Here is a 20,339-nt window from a genome sequence, read left to right on the forward strand (position 1 = left end):
GGAGGGTTTTCCTGAGCGTCCTGCGTTTGCTGAAGCTTCAGACAGACTCTCCTCCTGGGCTCCCGGCCAGCTCTCCAGGCTTCCCTCGTGGGTCCTGGCTCTCCATGCCGCCTCCCAGACAGGGGCAGCGGCACAGCCCAGCGTCTCCAGGCTCTGGTGGTGAAGGAGTTAACCTCCTTGCCTCGCAGCGTGAATCTCGAGCTATTAATACACACACAGTCAGTCGTTGATCTGTCAGAGTCGGGAGAGTGAGAGTGAGGAGCCGCTGGTCTGCGTCCGAGCCCAGCCAGCCTACAGGGAGGGCAGGGCTCCGAGGGGCCGAGGATTCCCCTGCCACGCGAGGGGTGGGGTAGCCGGGCTCCAGGGTCCACCAGCAGCTCCCAGACATCGTCAGTCACTCCTGTGGCTCCCCGGAGCTGCAGCCAGGAGGAAAGAGCAAACTTTCCCAGGCGCCTCCTGCTCGTTGCCCCCGCAGGGGGAGTCCCTGAGCGTGCCCTCCCATCCCGCACCTCGGAGCTCTCCAGACCCTGAGCCTCCCAGAAGCCCAGGTCCCTGGCCAGGGGACCACCTGGGTCTGCCTTCTGCTAGGAGGACAGCCGGACTCTAGTACCCCTGCCTCTTAACTTGGGCTCCCCAAGAAGGCAGGGCACCGGCTCGGGGACATCCCCTAGATCTAGGTCCGGCAGCTGGGCCCCCAGGGGAGGGCATCGTGAGTGGCCAGGGGGAGCCCCAGGCTCTTCCACACACCAAGGAGACGGGCAACCTGGGGGAGAAGGTCCAGGATGGGGGCTGGAGGCCCTGCGGTCAGGAGGAAGATGGACTGCTGACTCTGGACAGCACAGGCTCCGGGGGGCCTGTGGAAGCTGGGGAAAACAATGATGAGGAATCTTCTACTTCTGCTGCCTGCTCCACCTGCCCCATCCTGGACCTGCCCCCTCCCTGGCCAACAGGCTGCGGGGCTGAGGACGTCCAGGCCTTCTGTTTCATCTGCCTTCACAAGGAAGAGGAGCCCCTGGAGACCCTTCCATTGCAGAGGTCAGTGCCACGGAGGGCATCCCACAGAGAGAAGGCTCTTGCTGGTGCTGAGCCCGTCTGGGCTCCCAGGGTCAGTAGGGCAGCGAGGGGGGTCACAGGGGGCAATAGTGTGGCCCGCCCTGGGGAAGGATCCACGAGTGGCTCTTAGGGGCAGAGTGGAGGAGGGCAGCACTTCTGGACGGGAATCATGGGGTAGGAGTAGGATGGATGTTTTGCCATATGGGTTGGTGCTGGGTGACTCTGGGAATGTATCTGTTGTTACTGCATGTGGTGGCTACGGTGCCCTCGCACGCCCTTCTCGGCCGACCTCAGCCGGGCACTGCTGGCCCTTGTGCCCCAGCTGCGCTTCAGCGTCCCTTTGGGCATGTCCCCTGGCTAAGGAGAGGAATGCACAGTTCTGGTGGCTTTCCCCTCCCTAAACATACCCTGCATTCCTGGAAGCCCGAGGACTTTGGAGAGGAGAGAGAAGGGCTGGGGTGGAAGGAAGGGATGATGGGGGATGCCCGAGGTGTGTCTGCCTAATTGGAGGGGGAAGGAGGGTGAATCATCCGCTCACAAGCCCACGTAATGGCAGCCAGGGTAGCCCCACTCCTCCAACCTCACGCTTTGGCTCAGAATCATCACTTCCTACCTCTGTTTCCACCTCCAGGACCTCTCTGGCATAGAACAAAATCCTCGAATGTCAAGGCTAGGAGGGGCCCTTAGAGATCGCCTAGACTAATCCTCTTATGTTACAGCAGGGAAAACTGAGGCTCAGAGCAGAGGAACAAACTAGTAGCAAAGTCAGTACTAGAATTGGGTCTCCTGGCTCATGGTCCAAGGCTCTTTCTCCCATGACCTGCTGCTCTTCAGGCTTTGTCCTATCCACCTTGGGTGGAGCTGTCTGGGCGCTTCCCAGGTCCTTAGAGCTCTCCCTCTCTGGGTGCTGATTCAGGCTCTGGGCCATAGTGTGTGGGTGGGGCTTGGAGCAGAGGTGACCCCTGTCTCCAGCTGCCAACACTCAGTCCATTTCTTAGAGGCCTGTGGTCAGAGTGGGTTACTGGTGGTTAATGCATTTGCTTTTGGGTTGGGAAAACTCTTATAAAGGAGGTCTCATGTTTCCCTGAGAGCTCAGAGGCATGAGATCAGCTGAGTGTAGCTCCTGCCCCTGACCTCTTTCATTCTCCTATCTACCTCCCACCCTCTTCCCACCCCCTACAAGAGTGCCCAGAAAAAGACCCCACATCCATGTATGCCTAGACATACACGTGAGGAATACATACACAGCCACCCACACAAACACATGGGACCAGTTTTCAGTGCCTGAGTTCTCCTTGGCTCTCCGCCCTGTAGGCAACAGGCAGAGGAGGGGAGAAGTCAGAAGAGAAGATAGAAAGAAAGAACCATTTTAAGAACCTCTGATGGTAGTCCCAAGTCATTAACTGGGCTCTGTATACCCGAGTCCATTCTGGAGCAAGAGGGGGTTAGGGAATGTAAAGGTCCTGAAGGATTCTAGAGCTGGAGACACCTCCCACCATGATGTAGCATGGAAAAATCCATCAAGTACCCAAGCAACCCAGGAAACCTCCCTCCACCCTCACAGTCCAGTCTAGCCAAGAGTGGCAGCCAGACATAGAGGATAAAGCTGGAGTAAGGACTAAAGAAGACTTGAGTTCCATGGTATCACTAGGAGAAAACTTAAGAACCGGATCTTGCCCCAATCTTTGGGGGGACTGAAGGCTGTGTTCTTAGCCATCCTTTGTGTGTCTTGGGAAATGGGTTAGATGTGTATGTGGGTGTGTGTATAGTTATAAAATATAGTCTGATGGGTGTCATGTGTGTAAGGTGGAGTCTGTGTGGAAGGGATGTCTGTAGGGTTGTCTTGTATTGAGTATGTGTGTAGGAAGTAGTGTGTCTTTCTGTATATGTTGGTACTGGGGTTCCTGTGGTATATAAGATGCATTTTGCATAGAGCTTAGGAATGGATTAATGTATGAGTATTTGGGGGAATATGGGGCACTGAGCAGGATAAATTGAAGAAGGAAAACAATGGGAACAGGGAAACTTCTTTGAAGACCATTACAATAGTCTGACCATGAGGTGATAGGCAAATGGCAGTAGGAGTAGAGATGAGATAAAATTGGAAGAGTGGGCAAAATTTGACAATTGGAGAAGTCAAAGTTGACTCAGTTTTCTGGACTGAGTGAATGAGAGGTTGGGAGAAAGATCGGCAGAAATGGGAAAGATAGGAATTTGGAGAGGGAAAATGAAGATTTTACTTGAGGACATGTTGAGTTAGGCATCTGGTGGAACATCAAGGTGGAAGTATTTAACAGGGAATTAGAGATTTGGTTCTAGAGCTAAGATCCACAGGGTGAGAGATGTTCAAAGGCAAACTTGGTGAGGCAAGAGTAGATGACGTGGGAGTAGATAAGATCACTAAGGGGGTGAGAAAAAAAAAAGACCAATGACAGTTTTAAGAACACTCTCCTTGAAGGGCCATGAGGAGAAAGAACCCAATGAAAGGGAGCAAGGAGAAGCAATTCACCCTAGGTGATGGAACACAAAGTAAGATGGGACAAGGAAGAAAGGGATTCTAGGGTAGCACTGAGAACATCATTGAAATGGCTGACCTTTGGTTCTAGGAAGGGCAGCTAGATGGTTTACTGGATAGAGTGGCAGGCCTGGAATCAGGAAGGTCTGAATTCAAATCCAGTCTTGGATACTTACTAGCTGTGTGACTCGAGACAAGTCACTTAACTCTGTCTCAGTTTCCTTACCTGTAAACTGAGCAGTAGGAAATGGCAAAACACTCTAATATCTTTGCCAAGAAACTCCCAAGTTGGGTCACAAAGAGTCAGACTCAACTGAAACAACTGAAAAGCAACAATGAGGGTAGGAAGTTAAATGGCAGAAGGTTGATAGGATGAAAAAATAGAGAGGTTGAATTCCCAGAGGTTAATATTAGAGCAAAAAACAGATTCAATATAAGTGTGAGTATGGAAGAATCAGAAGGACAGAATATTGTGGTCATCTGCTTCCCAGTTCTATTCTCTTCCTCTTTAAAACCCAAGCAGCCTCCTGGTTTCTCCTTTAACTTTCTTTACCCTCTCCCTCTCCCCAACCAACCTATCTCGCTCTCCTGCCCATGTCTCTGTTCTCTCAAACCAGTACAATTAGACCAGGGTTAACAAGGGGTCATTGGGTAAAGTAGTCAAGAGCAATGGACTTCAAGGAATCTGGACTGCTGGGATCTTGTATTAGTCCTTCTCAATATTTGACCTCATGCAAGTCCCTTCCCTTCCCTCAGCGTCAATAAAATAAGGGGATTAGATTAGGCCCTTGAAAGTCTTTTCTTGTCATGAAACAATCATTCCAAAGGTCTTTCAGGACCTTTGGCCATCTTTAGAGCCATCAGGTCTACTTGAAAAAGTCTACTGCTGTGGTGAGCAATCTACAGGCCTTCCCGTTAGGAAGCTCTGTCATTCCTCCTTTGATCCTAAACTCTCTTTATGAGCACTCTTCACCACCTTCCTCCTCCTCAGACTCTTAGAAGATGCCTGCCCTCCCACATCACTCTCCTAGCCCAAGGAGCTATCCCTTTCCTGATTAGGGAGCCCTGGCTCTTTAAAGACTGAGAAGTGAGGCAGAGATGGAGAGAATGGGCAGGTGCCAGGTGCCAAAGCTAAAAATAAAGACTAGCCTCCCTAGGAGCACCTGTCAGCCTAAGGGGAGGGCAGGTGGCCAAGCCTATCTGCCCAAGGCTGCTAGAATGTTCTTCCTAACAGCACTAACCCAGACCAGCCCAGACCATTCTCTCCTGCATTGTTCAGACCGACCCACCCATCTCTCCTGCCAGTCTGGCCTGCTGTAGTAGCTGTAGATTTCATAATGAACTTCTAAATGTATGTTAGCCCTATCTTGAGCCAAGAGCTGGAGGTTTAGAGTTAGAGGGGGCTTTAGAGGTCATCTAAGTCAACTCTTTTATTTAACATATGGAAAAACTGAGACACAGAGAAGGTAAATGACTTGACCAAGGTCATATAGATAGTGACAGAATTGGGAAATGAACTCAGGGCCTTCCATTCCAAATCTTTGCACTATACTGTGCTTCCTCTTTTGGTCCAAACCCAGGGTCTAGGCTGGAATACAGACCTTTGATTTAGGGGGCAAAAAAAATGCCTGCTTTCAAAGCAAAAAAGGAAGAAGCACTCTGCTTAAAGTGAGGAAACCTAGCTTCCAGTCACAGATTTGCCACTGTCCATGTAACTTTGGACAAGGCTTTAGTAGCTTCAGAATACTCATCTATAAAATGGAACCATAATTCTTGCATTACATGCTTTAAGGGGACATTACCTTTCCAGCCTTATTTCTCTATGACTCCCCTCCAAGCATTCTGCTCTCCAGTCTCTGCCCAGTGTGCCTTTCCCTGACTTCTCAATCCTCTGTCCCTCTAACCCAAAAAGCACACAAAGTTCACATGCTTCTGTGACTTTGCTCACATTCTTCCCTTTGGCAACAGTTCCCTCCCTCCCTCCCAATCTTTATCTACTGACATCTTAACAATCCTTTAAAGGTCTGTTTAAATGCCACCTGCTTCAGGAAGTCTTCCCTGATCTCTCCATTGGTAATGACTTCCTTCTCTCCACCCATCCACTTCACTCCCATTCAATTTTGTGTGCCACATTTACCCATATCTCTGAGGCAATTGTCCTGCCATCTTATGTAATGTAGTGATCTGTGCTAGGATCTTTTCCCTCTCCTTAACTTTTAACTCCATGAACTCAAGGACTGTCTAATCTCAGCTTTATATCCATGCTTAGCGCAATTATGTATACAGGAGGCTCAGTGGTCTGTGTCTGGTAGGCATTTGATAAATACTTTTATGAAGATCAATTTGGAATTGTAACCTACATAGAAACATAAATTATAGCTATTATTGGTGGATATGGCTATATGTTGTTATGAACCTATAAATATTTTCCTGGTAAGGCAGAAAGAAGAGTAGATAAATGGCTTAGTGGATAGAAAACTGGTCTTAAAAGTTAGGAAGTTTTGGTTCTTGACCTGCCTCTGACACAGATTGGCTGAGAGATCCTGGGTAAATCACTTAACCTCAATGTCAAAGACAACTCTAAGACTGTAATTGTAGAAAGATTACTGGTGTATGTCATCAGGGGGAACTTCATCCCAGATCTTGTAAAAATATAGTAAAATGAGGAGGGATGGGAATGACACGACCAATAGGGCTGGAACATGTCAGATTTACCTAGAGCTTGACATCACTAAAGGTCATTTAGGCAAATCTCTGAAGAAACTGAGACTCAGAGCATTTATATGAACTGCTCAAGTTTACACAACCAGTATGTGTCAGAGGCAGGACTTGAACTCAGGTTCCCTCATGTTTGTGTGTTCATTTGTGTCCAGCTCTTTGTGACCCCATTTAGGGTTTCCTTGGTAAAGATACTGGAGTTGTTTACACCATCCTTCTCTAGCTCATTTTGCAGATGAGGAAATTGAGGCAAATTGACTTGTCCAGGGTTAAACTGAGGCCAGATTTAAACTCAGAAAAAGGAGTCTTCCAGACCCTAGGCTAGGAGCAGTATCCACTGTACCAGCTCGCTGACCCAACAGTTCCTCTTATTTAAATTGAACACATTTCTCTTTATGTCTGACTTGACTCCCACATCTCACAGTGAATTCTCTTTCCTCTGACCTCCTCAAGTGGCTTTTACCCTCTCTCTCAGCTTGGTGGAAGAGAAAAAACACTGGTTGTTAAGTCAAAAGACCTGAATTTGAATCCCAAGTTCCGCTACTTGGGGAGATGAGAAAGGAGCATAAAAGTGGAAGTGGAGAGAACCTCAGAGGCAACGGAATCCAACTGCCTCATTTTACAAATTAGAAAACAGAGACCCAGAGAGGTCAAGATTGTTGCCCAAAGCCATCCAGGTAGTTAAGTATCAAAGGAGGAATTTGAATCCAGGTCCTTTGCCTCCCACAGGCAGTGCTTTTTCCACCTGTCTCCTTATTCAAACTTGAGCAAGTCACTCATCCTCTTTTTTTTTCAAACCCTTTACCTTCTGTTTTAGAACCAATACTAAGTATCAGATTCAAGGCAAAAGAGCGGAAAGGGCTAGGCAATTGGGATTAAATGACTTGCCTAAGGTCACACAGCTAGGAAGTGTCTGAAGCCACTTTTCTGGGTTCAACCCAGAACTTCCCACCTCCAGGCTTGGCTCTCTATCCTCTGTCCACTTAGCTACCCCAAATCCCCATATTTTGGACTTAGTTTCCTCACCTGCAATAGGCAGCTATATTAGATAACCTCTAAGGTTTTCTCCAGTTCTAAACCCCGTAAGCCACCTAGATTACCATTTATTATACACTGGTCTGTATTAGTTTCCAATTTCATTAACCTTATGGAACATACATGTACTAATCCCCCCCCCATTGTTTAAATCATTGCTCTCCATCTAGTTTGTGAACTCCCTGAGGTCAGGAATCAGATCTAAAGCTTTTCTTCTCTCCACCACTGTACCTGTCACTGTAATGGAGACACAAATTCTCTCCTTAGGGATTGATTGATTGAGGCTCTCTAAACTCTGGTTTTGGAGCTAGGTACAAATTCAGACTCTGTCAAAGGATTGTGCCCCTTTGGGCAAGTCATTTTCTTCACATGTGAAAGGAGAACAGAGTAGATAATCCCCAAGGTCTCATAGGACCCAGGTTCAAATCTGGCCTCAGACATTTCCTGGCCAAGTCACTTGACCCCAATTGCTTAGCACTTATAGCTCTTCTGCCTTAGAACTGATAGTTGGTATTGATTTTTTTTTAAAACCTTTATCTTCTGTCTTAAAATCAATATTGTGTATTGGTTCCAAGGCAGAAGAGTGGTAAGGGTGAGGCAGTGCGGATTAAGAAATTTGCTTAGGATCACATAGGAAGTGTATGAGGTCAAATTTGAACCCAGGACCTCTCATCTCTGGGTTTGACTTTCAATCCACTGAATCATCTAGCTATCTTCCTTAGTACTGATTCTAAGATTGAAGGTAAGGATTTTTTAAAATCATCCATTGAGAGTTGGAAGGGCAATTAGAAGGCTCTTCAGCCTACAGAAAACTAAGGTACTGAGAAGTTAAGTGACTTATCCAGGGTCACAAAATGAGGAAATGTCTCCCCCACAACTCCCAAGGAAGGGTACATAAATCTTTGTCCTTTCCCTCTCATCCCTCTTAGGGGAAGGAGTCTCTCTGGGCAGCTTAGATGACCATAAGTCTCTTTGGGGTGAGAGCAAGAGCTCTTCTTCCTATCCCCCCCCCCAAGGATTGGGAACCTGTGGCAAGGAGCAGGCATTAACTCCTATTTGTAGTTAAGGAGCTCATAGGAATCTCATTTGAGCCCTTTTCTATGGCAGATGAGGGAAGAAGACGGAAGGTTAGACCTAAAATTAGATGTGTCACCAGCTGAGCTGTAGCATGAGAAATTCTTTCCTATAGCTCTACATGACTAGAGACTCGAAAAAAGACAGAGGAGGTGGTAACCTCAGAAAGTCTTCCAGGACAGGGATGGGCCCAGGGATGGACAGAACAGACCAGTGTTCCCATGGAGCAGGAGACAGTGACAATGAAGATTTCTAAGTCTTTTGTTCTCCCCCCTTCATAGCTTACCATCTCCATCTTTACCCCCAGAGACTATGCCTTCTTCTGAGAGATTTTGGGTGGGACTCCCTGGTTCTCTAAACTTTAGATGTGGTTGTGAAGCAACCTTGGAGGCTACTTCTATGAACCTCCAAGGAAGTTACCCAATAATGACCTAATTTCTATACTTTCCCTGACACCTTTATTGTCCCACACCCCACACTCCTCCCCATGAATATTGGGAGAAATTCTATAAGCAAGATCTCAGAACCTCAGTTCCCATTCATTCTTGGTCATCTCCTAATGGAGAATGGTCTTATAGATATTCAATCTGATCTTAGAGAACAGAGGGATCTAACTCAAATAGAAACAGATCCCTGTGGACTTGACTTAGAAAACCTCAAATTAACATTATTTATGGTGTGTTGTATTTTTATTTTGTTAAACATTTTTCAATTACATCTTAATCTGGTTTGGGCAGCACATGGGAGTTTTGCTGCCTTCTTCGGGCAGCAGAGGGGATGAGTTTGACACCTTTGTAAAGAGCCACTTTGAAGACTGCTTTGTAGGTTGTGAAGAATCCTAGGTCTAATACTAACTGTATGATCTTGAGTTAATCACTTAGTCACTGGGATTCCACTTATTAATTAGTTTCCTCATTCATTCATTCATTCACTCAACAAATATTGAGTTTGTTGGGCAGCCACATGCTGCCGGCAACCCTCCTTAAATGCTGCCTGATCCAGAATGTAATTGGGAAACATTTAACCGAATAAATAAAAATACAATAGAACATAGATATTGTTCATATGTGATTTTCTAAATTAATATGAACCCAGCAGTGATCCTTATGTTTGGTTTAGTGGCCTCCTTTTCTATTAGAATTTGATTTTACTATTGTAAAGAGTTTCAGTACCATAGAAATGTCCTCTCTTGTAAAGAAAGTATAGATTTGGAATTAGAGGATTTAGGTTCATATCTCAGCTCTGCTGCAGACAACCCAAGTGACTCTAGTAACTAGTGCCTCAAGTCATAATTAATTGTGCAAATATATAATTAATTAACTGATTAGTGCCTAAAATCCTTATAAATGAGGGGAATGGACCAGATAGATTCTAAGATTTCTTTCCAATTGTAAATCTATATCTTCCCAGCTTTGGACCAACTTCGATTTCATGGTTCCTACTAATCCCCCAACTCCATTTGTCCAAATAAAATCTTTAATTTGATCAGGTCTTCTTTGACATTCTGGATTTCCCTTTCACAATCCCAACTTGGAGCGTCCTATTTCCCTTGGCCTGTTATCTCCTTCTGAGCATGCTGATTGTCCATAGAGGGGTGTGCTGGAGCTAGCCCAAAACAGCTATCTGGAAAGTCAATTACTAGGGTAGCAAATCTGGTCTCTGACATTTCCTAGATGTGTGATCCTGAGCAAGTCACTTAACCCTATTTGCCTCTCCCTTGCCTTTCTGTCTTAAAGTTATTATTATGACAGAAAAGTAAGCATTTTTTTAAAAAGCCAATTATTAAATTTTCAATGTCAACATTAACACCTTAGAAATAGCAAATGCTACAAATCAGGGCTTGGTTTCTTGTTTTGTTGATTACCTAGAATTAAGAAAGTGAAAGAAAATATTAGTAATGCAGGTTAAACTTAAAAGAGTGTCATGTGGCACATGGTGCTGTTTTTTTTTAAACATTTATCAGCACATTCCTGACCTCTAATCACTGGTAATAACCCAAATATCAAATTTGTACAATGAGGCAGTGGGACTAGAAGATCTCTAAAATGCCTTCTAACTCTGATATTCTGTGAATCTAGAAGTACAAACTATTTACAAGCAATCCTGGAACCTACAATAAGGTCAGAAGCCTGTTTGTTTCAGCTTCTGAGATAGTCTTTTCCTGGAATCCTTGGTCAGACTGGATAATCAGTCTCAGCCTGTGAGGCTCCACTTCCCACCCCCAGCCAACTACCCACAAGTGGAAAGCCTTTTCTCCTCCTTGATCACATATTTCTTTTTTTTTTAATTTTTAGGATTTGTAATAATCATTTTAAAGGATTAAGTAGCACCTTTTATTTATTCTAGTTTTCCTTAATCATTACATGAATGCTCCTGAGAAAGAAGAGCAAATCAACTCCATTTCACTATTTTTATATTATAACACACTATTCCCTATCACTGGTGTTCACATGATGGTCACATATTTCTCTTAACAAAGTCCTATTTTTCACCTCTTTCTAACTCTCTGCTTGGTCACCTCCTACTTCACTCCAGAGACATTGCTTCCCTAAGAGCTCTCACTGGACAGATTCCCAGTGTTTTCAAAATCAAGAGCTGTCCACCCTCCTGGGGAAGATAGAGAAGCCTACCCTGGTTATCCACAATGGCTACCTGCCATAGTCAGGAACATAAGCAAGCCCACGTCATTCTATGTTCAAGTACAGACAACTGGGTCATCTCCCATCAGGGATGTTAGGCCGCATGACAAACAAAAGGCTCCCCTTGTGGGTTTATGACTGGTCACTTCAGCTGCCTCCACCCATGGGATTCTACCTGTCCATTTCAGCTATGTAACTTCTCTTCAATCTGCCCCCTTTTGCCTATACCTACTACCACCACCCAAGTAAATAGAGCACACTCTTAATCCATCTGGAAAACTGTAATCATGTCCTGACTAGTGTTTCTGCCTCCACTCTTGCCCTACTCCAATCCTTCCTCTTCCTCAATTGAGAAATGTATTTAAATCTATCAAATAAAACATGTTTCTTTTCTGCATTTAGACCATGTTGGGCCTCTTGCTGATGAAATAGGGTTTGTGCTGGTAAAGTGCTGGTAATATGAGACCCTTTGGGTCAGAGGGAACTTGATTCGGAGTTATGAAACTACTTGATGTCAGACTGGCCAGCAGTTTCTTCCACTTCCATGATTTGGGCCTGGGCATGGGACGATGGACCTCCATAACATGGGTGACCAAAAGATGAGGGCACTCCCTATAAATGTTATAGGTCCTATACCTCAAATAAGAATCCAGCCAGATGCCAGAATCTTTTCCCCAAACAGGACACTTCTTTGTTCTTAAGGAAGCATCACTAGGTTTGCAGGAGTGCCTTGGAGATGAAATGAAAGGAATTGTTCTACCTGCATTCATGTCAGCTCCCATGCCTGGTACCCCAGAAACTCACCCTACAGGCATTCCACTTTTGCTTCCTTCTCTGAGTGCTCTTAAGCAAGTCTTTCTCCAGTGTTCTATTTGACCATAGATTCCAACTTTCCTCTGCTTCCAGATGCCTGAGAGAGGTGATTTGCTCTGGAGCCAGAATGGAATAGCCATTCTAAAAACATTGAAGTATTTCCACTGGCCACTAGGTTTTCAACCTGCAAAAAAAACATGACCACCTTCACCACCATGACACCATTATGCTCTTATGCTCTATGACTTCATGTGGAGTTGACATGGTTCTGAATTTAGATTCAAGAATTTTATAATGTTGTCCAAAGGCATTAAAAATAGGGCTTTAGCCCCCACCTTATACCTAGACTTCCCCTCTCAATCAACAACCCACAGACTCATAGGACACAGTAATTCAATGCACTTTGGTCACATGGCTTATTAGACATATCAAAAATGCAAGGAAAATTGTTGAGTGCTCCCCATTTGGGGAGCCCCTCATCCAAGTACCTCCCATAGCTCTTTGAGCTCCCCTCTCTTAGGTTCCTAGAAAAGCCCCCAAAACATCCAATTTATATAGAAGGAATGAAGAAAAGGGTTTGTATCCAGAGTTCTTGCTTTGGGTCTCAGATTCAAAAAGGAAAGAAGAGGCTACGGGGGGAAGAGATGATAGTTTCCTTCTCCTTGCTTCCATTCCTTCAGATTTCATGATAATTGACAATCTTTAGCACTTCTGGCCCACTTTGGATCTGGTCTTCTGCTTATTCTCTCCAACCTGCCATTTCCATAGCACAGATCTGAGTTTCTACCATTACCACTGCCTCTAACATGGTGTCAGTTCTCTGGTCACAAGATAAAGGAAAGAGATATAATCCCAATAACCAAAGTGTGCATACCCAAAGGCTCACTATAGAGGCATTCTGTTCCCCTACACAGTAAATGGCTGGCCAGTATTATCTTTCAAAGGCAAAGAAAGAAAATAGGGAACTTTTGAAATCTGGGCAACCATACTGGTTGTATCTTTTATTGGTTTCTCTGCAATTTGTTTGCCTTTTAGTCCCTTCGTAGTCCTGAAGCAATAAAAAAGTACTGCATAAAAAAATGGCATAAATTTGAATACTGCCTAGAATTCAAGACCCTACATAATCTTGCTTTACTTTCCCTTTCCAAACTTATTTCCTATTACTATGTAATGTTCTTTCATTTCAGGTATATTTTTCTCCATATACTCATAGCACTCTCTCTAGGCTACTCCCTCAACTCATATTGCTACTCCCACTCATGAGTTGGATCTCCAGAGGGTGGTTTCTACTCTCATGTATTCTAGTTCCTCTGGGGCAATACTACAAAAACTTTAACTCTCAAGATCCCACCAAGGTGATTCCCCTTAAAAGTCAGGGAGTAGATACAATTAACCCTTAGAAAAGGCATTTAGTAAAGTGTCAGAGTAAGATCAATTCCTACAAAATAGTCTTCCCAAGCTCCTGGAGGACACTCCCCCAGTAAGAAAGCCATTGTCTGAAGGAAAAATGGTCACAGTGTTCCAGTGCTCTGTATACAGTAATGATTGATAAATGTTTATTGTATCATCTTGTATTTTTGTTGTGAAGATTAAATTAAATGATGTATGGAAGGTTTTGTTATAATAAAGTGCCATATAAATGTGTTTAATAAGTGCTGAATTTGTACATGATCAGGGCCTTTAATCTTTATACTTTAGATAATCTTTTGGAACCATGGTCTGGCATGATTCCAAACCTGAGACATTCCTGATCTTTTCCCGATCATTTGTATCTCTATAATTGGGAGGGGGCAGGAATAGATACTGTTATCGTGTATTTATTGTGTGTATAGTAATATAAAGGGAAGAGGGAGAAGGTTGAGATAATCATTCAAAAAGCATCTATTTTGATGTGCCTAGTATTTCTAGGCATTATGCAAAGCACTAAGGTAAAATGATGAAAGCAAAGCATTGCCTGCTCTGGAGGAGCTTCCATTCTAATGCAGGAGGCTGCTGTGTGTATCTATATGCCTGTCTGTGTCTGTCTGGGTTTATGTCTGTCTCTCTATGTTAAGAATAGTATGTCTTTGACCAATTGATTCTACTACATTCTCCTCCAGATATTCACAGAAAATGAGGTGCAGACACACAGTGAGGTAGTAAACCTCACCCGTCTCCCCTCATCTCCTCACACCTAGTCATTTCTCTTATCATCCCTGTGTGTTTTGTCTGTTTTTGGCCATTTAACTTGATCCAGTAGTGTTTTCAAGTATCCACAATTATCTGTAACAGCCATTGAATCACTGTTTCCCAGAGAACTGAGGGACTGTTACCATAAACATACCTGTCAAAAGTTCACCAAAAATCAGCAGATAGAAAGAGTTCATTTTACAGATGGACAAACTGAAATAAATATTTCAAAAGGTGATGCTATAAAATAGAAATAGATATAGATCCATTGGATTAGGATTTTCTATCTCGGAATTTCCTGATCTTCCTACATACCTGATTGTTTCTTCTCTGACCCCCAGATCTAAATATCCAGTCTTAATTGTCTCTCCTGACTTTTATCCCACTTGACAAATTTCTTGCTGGATATGTACATTTGGGGGTCCCCTTGGCATTTCAACCTTAGCATGTCCTAAATGGAATTCTGTTCTCCTTAAACTCATCTTCCTTCCAAAAGTCCCCATTTCTATTTGGGGCACTTCTATCTCCCCATTTATCTAATCTGGGTCTAATCTGAATTATTCTAGACTCCCCCACTCACACCCAATTGTTTACCAAGTCTTATCCATCCTATCCCTACTGTATCTCTCGAAACCAGCACCCTCTCTTCATTTACAACCTAAATTCAATATTTCATCTTCCATTTCCTTTACTGTCCCCCAGGCCTGGAAAGCATCCTCTCCTCATCTCTAATTTGTAAAATCTCTAGTTTCCTTCAATGCTAAACTCAAGTGCTACATCCTCAGTGAAACCTTTCTTAATACCCTCAGTTATTTGTACTGTCTCCATCCTTAAATTACCTTATTTATCTGTGTATTCTTCCTTCCTCCCTTGTATAAGGTAAGCAGCTTCTTGGAGGCAAGGACCATTTAATTTCTCTTTTGAATGCTAGTACCTAGGACAGTTACTTTGCATTTGTGGTGCAGTAAGTACTTATGTACCAGGAAACTCTGGGTTCAATCTTGGACCTTCTAACTCACCATGGTTTTCAGCTCTGATTGATTTCTGCTCAGAATTTCTCTAGGGAATAGGGGAATTTAGTTCACTTTTAGTTTTCTATAACAAAAAGAGCAAAGTCTCAGCTCTCATGTAAGTACTCATTTTAATATAAAATTGAATGTAGGATAGAACTTACTTAACCTGATTGAAAAAATAATAATACAAGATTCACACTTTAGCACATTAAAAACTCTCTTTCCTTTTAGGTGGGCCTCTGCTGCTCAGGAATCACCTATATATTCCTTCAGAGTCATAGTGCTACCCTAGGGTTGCAGCTTCTCTCATCACAAAAGAGAAAATGCTTTGGGATGACTGAAAAGGCTGGCAATCCTCCCTCTGACCTAATCACAATAAGGTGTGTAATCAATTAGGTGAAGAGCAGAAAGACTGGTTGCAATCCACCTTCTCCATCCATAGTTAGTTATTGGGCTTGTCTCCAACACAACCATACCCACCCTTATTCCCCAATGTTCCCTTCCCTTGTTCCTTCTCTCTACTTGGCAGTTCCCAACTATGCTGTTCCCTTTCTGAGTGAGGATAGGTCCCAAAGGGTGCTGCTCAGGCACCCACAGCAATAGTTAAGTAAGTGCTTTTGGGAAATTTTACCCTACTCAACATCATCCTAAACCATCCACCCTCCATCCAGTTGTCGCAGTGATTTTCCTACAGTTTAGGCTTACCCATGTCACTCCTCTATTCAATAAACTCCAATGCCTTCCTATTGACTCTAAAATAAAATATTTAATCATTAGCTATTATTTTATTTTATATTTAATTTTTACTTTTTTCTCAATTACATGTAAATAAAAATCTTTAATATTCTTTTTAAATTTTTTATTTCCAATCTCTCCTTCCTCCCCTCTGAAAAGGCAAGCAATTTGATATAGATTATACATGTGCAATCATGCAAAATGTTTCCATATTTAGCTATTCCTTTAAAAAATGTTCTCCTTTGTGCAAGTTTCATAGTATACATAATTATTACTACAGGAATACATTTATGTAATTTAAAATAAGTAAATATAAATATATATGGGGTAGGGAGACTCAGAAACACACACTCAAAAAAGTTTAGAGATCTTTATGTATATTTCTGACCAGTTTCTCTTTATCTTTCCTTTTTAAAGCCCATGACCAATGGGGAAGTATATGAACCAGCAAGAAACAATTTTCCTCCCTGTGGTATCAATGGAGCAACTAGGAACAAAGCAAGGAATTGTAGTCTTATCAAGGAGTTAACTTTGTCAAGGGAATTTCACACTTTGTTCATGTGTGAGATTCATCAATTCTAAAACAAAGTTCTCACTAGTGGGTGGCAATGGGAGTTTTTACACCTTGCAAGAGAGAAATCAGCAAAAGCAGAACAAAATTGTCCCTAGTAGGAGCAATGAGAATGCAAGAGAATGCTGGGGCATCCCCGCAAATGTGCCTGGAACTGAATTGAAAGTTGAAGGAATCTTGGAATTCAGGTCCAACCTCTTCCTTCATCTTGTGAAAGAAAGATTTATTACCCTAAGTTTGAAGCACAAGCCTGCCAGGGGCAATTTTAATTAGATTATTTTCATTCTAAATATCTCTGCTTGGAAAAAAATTCTTAAAAAGGCAGAAATCTGTCTTGCCTTTGAAAATCTCTCTGACACAAGACATTTTTGAGTTGCCCTTTATATTATTCCCAACCAAAGATAAAATTCAGCAAAAAGATGAAACATAGTAAGAAACGTAAAGTGAAAATTCAATTCAAAATTTTGCTTCATCAAATGAAACAATACATTCTTTACCTTTGGCAGAGAACTGGAGAACCATTTCCCTAAAAAAACTTTGAATTCAGTCAAGACTACTCTTGAAATAATTATATAGGAAATATAGGAAATAATTTTAATGTTATTTGGATATTTCAGCTCTAGCTCTGATTCTAATTACTACCCTCATACATTTTCCAGGAATTTAGAGTTCCTTCTTAAACTTTTATCCAAGTTCCTTATAAAAAGTGGTTAGTCCTTTGTTAAGGGGGAAAGGATTTCTAGCAGAGTAGTTTTCCTAGAAGTTTGATTAGGTAATGATGAGGTTTTCTTCATTCTCATAAGTCTGAAAAGGTCTTCAGATGAAATGTTATCCTAATATTATTTTGTAATTTGTAGCCTAAGCAGGGGAGAAGGCTTAGTATATCCCCACAATCTTTCCAATTACTTTAGTTATATTAAAGTTTTTCCTTGAAGGATTATAGACATAATGGCTTGGTCTGGTTGTTCACCCTCCCCATGGTCCCTGAAATTTTCTTGTCCCAGGTATCTAATAGTCTCTAGGTCAATTTCCCTCCATTCTCAATAAATTCAAGAGCTGGTTTAGAGTGTTCCTCTCTATCCCTAGTCAAAGTCTCTCTACTTGAAACTTCAGTATGAACATCAATGTCAATTAATCAGTCTCCTAAATTCCTACGACTTTATCTTTTCATCAGTAGCTGACAAGAATGACCATACTCTTGACCTGACTCACCAGTAATTGTTTCTTTTCATGGTCCAGTTCTCTGAAACTCCTCTTTCTGTCTAAAACCTCCTATTCTTCATTATATCTTAGCTTCTTAACCTTCAATTACTAGCTCTCACTCATTCCTCCTCTCGATATTTTTCTTCCTCACAGTGAGTCCCCCAATACCATTACTATGATCCTCTATCCTTTTAAAATCTCAACCCTATGGCTGAACCAACTGAATCATTAGTTACCCTTGAATCTTTCAGTTCCTTGTCCTATTGCTACTCACTACCTGTCAAAATCACGTAACCCAACTAATAACATTTACTTCAAATTTGTTACCTCATCTCAACTTGACCTTCATTACTAAATGGAAATCTTATCCTTCCATAATTCATACTCAGTCATATTTTTCATGAAGATTTTTCTAAATCTTTGCCTTTCTTCTTCTTCTTCTTCTTCTTCTTCTTCTTCTTCTTCTTCTTCTTCTTCTTCTTTAAACTCCTTACCTTCTTTCTTGGGATCAACTGTATATTAGTTCCAAGGCAGAACAGTAAAAGCAAGGCAATGGGGGTTAAATGACTTGCCTAGGGTCACACAGCTAGGAAGTGTCTGAGACAAGATTTGAACCCAAGATCTCTAGGCCTGGCTCTCAATCCACTGAGCCACTTAGCTGTCCCCTTTTGCTTTGTTCTTAATATTCTTTACACCAGCTTCAGGCTGATAATGAGGTAATCTTTCTTCTTGACACCACCAACCCTTCCACTTGTACTTTTGATCTATCCAATTTGTATTTCCTCTATAATTCCCCCACCCCCATCAATCACTCTCTTCTCCTCATTCTTTCCTTATTCTTTGACTTCCTTTCCAACACCTACAGGTGCCTATGGGACATCTAAGTCCCCTTTCAATTCCTCTGCACATGCACAGATGGTTGTTTTCCTCACCTCTTCCATCTTCCTTGTTAGTGTCTTAAAAAATGCAGGCTATGTTTAGAGGATGAATTAAGAAAACTCCCAATAATAATTCCTGTCATGATTAAATTCACTTGGCTTATTTTGCCCTCATTCCTTCAGGATTTTAATCTCTTTCCCAACTGTGTGTGACCCATAAAGATTGCTCATTCACATATGGATTTTAAAAGTACATTTATTAAATCAAAAACAAAATTAACAATGTCAGGTTTAAAACTTTAAAGTGATAGATGACCTGTCTAGTGAACTTTGAAATCTGAGCTCCCTCACCCACCCTTCTGTGCCTTGTTCTCTCTCAGGAGTACCCACAGACAGTATTGAAAGTGGGGGAGAGAATCACTCCTCAAACATTTCTGTACTCAGATGTCAAAAGGGAGTAGAACCCTCAGCTCACCCTTACTGCCTATTATGTGACCATTATCTACCCAACTCCTTAGGGACACATTTGATTCCTGACCAATTGGCAGGCAACATTGAAGTTTGATGAGTCATTAAGATGGTTACTGTTGGCTCCATGACTGTGGCAGTCAGCACTCAGTGCTGCTACCCAGCCTTGTAGTCACCCAAATCAACAGAATCTAGCAACCACTGCAAGCTTCCTTCCCCAGCTGCTTTTCAAAGATTCCTCCTGAGTTTCTTTAAAGCAGACTCTTTCAAAAGTCCCACTGTAGCACCACATAGAATGACTAGAGACCTTTTCACTGAAATGTCTCAGACCATGTAACTCCATCCACAGGGTCCGTCCCTTCAGCATCTTAAGGATGGATACAGTGCAGGAGAAAAGAGAAACTGGCTGCGAATGGTTATACCAATGATCTCTTGATGGCTAAATCCAAATGACATTTTCAAAGTCCTTATTCTGCTTGACCCCTTGTGACATTGTAGTCCACCTTGCTAGAGCTAGTGGACACTTCATCTTTTCTGATGCTGATCCATCTTGGTCCTATTTCAACTAGTCTTTTCTCCTCTCCACTTTTTAATGATTAATCCTAAGAGCTTTCTCTTTTCCCCCACACCTGGGGAGATTGAAATCTCCTTTCCTTTCAATTGTCCCTTCTACCTCAGCCACAAACTCTAAATAAGAGTTTAGATCTCCCTATTTCTCCTTATCTAGCCTTTCTCGATGGACCAGCAGGTGGACAACAAACAATTCTTATATCTAAGCACAACTGACAGAGTCTTTGAAATACAGCAAGTGAGCAGTAATACTTTTCCAGGGTAGTCAGCCTATCCCCAGGATATAGGGAATGAAGAGAACCCCACGATAGCCACTAGGTCAAGACAATCTTTCCTGAATGTGCCACTCCTTTTCCCAATGTCATCTCTTGAGTCCCACTAGCCTTTTATCTTACTCTCCCTAAGTCTTTCTCCTTGAATCCCTAACATTTTAATAGAGACTTAGTAATAATTCAGACCATAGAGGATCTGAATTCATTTTTTTACCCTACATCTAATGATCTGAAATCTTTTATACACAAATTGAGGGCATACTCAATGAGGAAACTAGCAGGCCTTCCCCAAATGATATTTCAAAATGGATTACATCTTTACCATCTCATCAACTGATAGATATAGAAAAGAAAAGATCTTATCATATTTATTTCTTATTTATTATGAAAAAAAGCATGTTTTTCCAAGAAAATATCTCCCTCTGATATGCTTTTCCATTGGCACAAGAAAGACCAACTAGGTGAAGAGCATATGTATCTCAGATTTCAACATGCATCGGAAAGGACACCTTGCAGAGCTTGTCAAACCAAATGGGTATCAGGGATGAAGAAAATGGACAATGAGTAAAAAGGAAGTGGAGAATGGGTTGGATAGTTTTGGAGAAATTGCAAG

General features: G+C 42.5%; 1 protein-coding gene across 1 annotated transcript in view; it reads left to right on the forward strand.

Annotated features, from left to right (window-relative positions):
- Positions 1–213: 213 nt before the first annotated feature.
- Positions 214–20,339, forward strand: part of SBK1 (SH3 domain binding kinase 1) — a 123,972-nt gene continuing 103,846 nt past the window's right edge. The window contains exon 1 of the mRNA XM_007499471.3: positions 214–1,035. The gene's annotated coding sequence lies outside the window, so the exon portion shown is untranslated. The remainder of the gene's footprint in view (positions 1,036–20,339) is intronic.

This window comes from Monodelphis domestica, chromosome 7 (assembly GCF_027887165.1).
Source record: "Monodelphis domestica isolate mMonDom1 chromosome 7, mMonDom1.pri, whole genome shotgun sequence".
Classification (NCBI taxonomy): domain Eukaryota; kingdom Metazoa; phylum Chordata; class Mammalia; order Didelphimorphia; family Didelphidae; genus Monodelphis; species Monodelphis domestica.